The sequence below is a fragment of the Lemur catta genome, chromosome 11, assembly GCF_020740605.2.
Source record: "Lemur catta isolate mLemCat1 chromosome 11, mLemCat1.pri, whole genome shotgun sequence".
Lineage (NCBI taxonomy): Eukaryota > Metazoa > Chordata > Mammalia > Primates > Lemuridae > Lemur > Lemur catta.
Window position 1 is genome coordinate 95348731 of NC_059138.1, and position 2713 is coordinate 95351443.

The 2713-nt window shown below is 39.0% G+C and overlaps 1 non-coding gene across 1 annotated transcript; it reads left to right on the forward strand.

The window, feature by feature from the left end:
• Positions 1-1668: 1668 nt before the first annotated feature.
• On the forward strand, positions 1669-1771 carry LOC123647906. The gene has a single exon (XR_006738432.1). It is a non-coding gene; the product is annotated as a small nucleolar RNA U13 (small nucleolar RNA).
• Positions 1772-2713: the final 942 nt, after the last annotated feature.

Here is a 2713-nt window from a genome sequence, read left to right on the forward strand (position 1 = left end):
CCCCCTCTACCTTTTAATGTGGAGGAAGGAAATTACCCCACCCAGGCCCCTCTAGACTTCCTATCTCACCTACAGTTTGTTGGGGGAGGAAGCAAAACAAAAAATCTCAGAAGCAACTGCGAGGGTCACAGTCCAGGTACACAAGCTCAGTAAAATATTGAGACCTGATCATGTGACTACAGAATACGTTTCCCACCCTCATATCTCACATCTGCATGGATAGGATCCTGTATAATAACGGGATTATAGACAGAGAAAACTGCAAAGCTCAGACCCTATTTTCATAAAAAGTCTCAAGGGAAACCAAAGATAACAGGGGAGCTAAAAATAAAACTCCAGAGGAAATTTTAGTCTCCGAAAGCAACATATACAGTAAATAGTAAACACAGCCTAACTCCCAGCCAGTATCTAGAAGGCATATTAAACTAAGGTCCATTTACTCAATATATCATGTCTGGTATTTGGCAAAAAATTCTGAGGGATGTAAAAGGCAAAAAGCACAGTGCAAGGAGATATAGACAAATCCACTATCATACTTGGAGATTTCAATGCCCCTCTTTCAGTAATTGACAGATCTAGCAGGCAGAAACTCAATAAAGTGGAACTGACCAGCACCATCAATGTCACCATATAATTGACATTTATAGACTAAGTCATATAATAAAAGCACCATACACATTGTCCTCAAGTTCACGTGGAACATTCACCAAGACTCAGGTCACAAAACACATCTTAACAATTTAAAACAACAGATATCATATAAAGAATGCTCTCAGGTCATAATGAAATTATACTAGATATCAATAAAAGAAAAATAGAAAATCACACACAATATTTGGTGATTAAACAACACACTTCTAAATAACACAGGGATAAAAATGGACACAACAGATTATAAAAATCCTTTCTACCAAATGAAAATGAATGTACAACTTACAAAAATTATGGGATGCAGTAAAAGTAGAGCATAGAGGGAAATTTATAGCATTAAGTGCATATATCAGAAAAAAAGAGCAATCTAATATAAATAATCTAAGTTTTCATGTTAGGACACATGAAAAAGAAGGCCAAATTAAGTCCCAAATGACCAAAATGCAAAAAATAGCAAAATTGAGAGCAGAAGTCAATGAAGTCAAAAACAGGAAATCAATAGAGAAAATAAAAGTAACCCAGAGCTGGTTCTTGGGAAAGATTAATAATATAGGCAAACCTCTAGCCAGGTTAACCAAGGAAAAAGACAGAGAAGATACAAATTATTAGTAACAGAAGTGAATGAAGGGATATCAAAACTGATCCCACGGCTGGGAGCGGTGGCTCACGCCTGTAATCCTAGCACTCTGGGAGGCCGAGGCGGGCGGATTGTTTGAGCTCAGGAGTTCGAGACCAGCCTGAGCAAGAGCAAGACCTCGTCTCTACTAAAAATAGAAAGAAATTATATGGACAGCTAAAAATATATATAGAAAAAATTAGCCGGGCATGGTGGCGCATGCCTGTAGTCCCAGCTACTCGGGAGGCTGAGGCAGGATTGCTGAGCCCAGGAGTTTGAGGTTGCTGTGAGCTAGGCTGATGCCACGGCACTCACTCTAGCCCGGGCAAAAAAGCGAGACTCTGTCTCAAAAAAAAAAAAAAAAAAACCGATCCCATGGACTTTAAAAAATAACAAAGAAGCTTCTTTTGTAGTTCATAAGCATGATAACTGGGTTTTCACGGCCTGTGTGAGATGTGCCTCCCTCATACCTTTTAATGATGTTGGGACATCACCTATCTGATGGGAGAAAAAAAAAAAAGAAACATTATTCGGAACTTTATACCCACAAATTTGATAATTGGGATGAAATTGACCAATTTCTTGAAGACTCAATCTATGAAAAATCACACCAGGAGAACAGATAATCTAAATGGCTCTATATATATTAAAGGAATTGCACTAACAATTATTGATATTAACCTTCCAAAACAGAAGACAGTAGGCCTAGATGGTTTCATTCGTGAATTCTATGAAGCCTTTGAGGAAGACATTGTACCAATGCTATATCTTTTCCAGAAAATCAAGGTAGAGAGAACACTTTCTAACTCATTCTATGAGTACAGCATTACCATAATACCAAAACCAGAAAATGGCATTACTAGGAAGGGAAATTACAGATGTTTACAAATGAGAAATGATCTTTTATGAGTATAGAGGCAAAATCCTCAACAAAATTTTAGTAAAAGAAATTCAACAATATATAAAAAGAATAACACATTGCTAGGGTTTAAATATTTGCTACCTCCAAAATTCATGTTGAAATTTGATTCCCAATGTGGCAGTACTGAGAGGTGGGGCCTTTAAGAGGTGATTGGGTCAAGAGAGCTCTGCACTCATGAATGGATTAATCCACTTATGATTAATTAATTAATATTATTTTTTTTGTTTTTTAATTTAAGCTTATTATGGGGGTACAAAAGCTCAGGTTATATATATTACCCATGTCCCGCCCATCCCCCTGAGTCAGAGCCTCAAGTGTGTCCATTCCCCAGACAGGGTGCGGGGCACTCACCATGTAGTCATACCTCCATCCCCTCCCCCCACCCCCCACCTCCTCGAGTCAGCACCTTCAAGCATGACCATTCCCCAGACGGTGCGCAACGCACTTATGATGTAGGCGTACACCCATCCCCTCCCCCCACCCCCTGCCTCAGTCTGATATCCAGTTGGTATCGTTCCCCAATG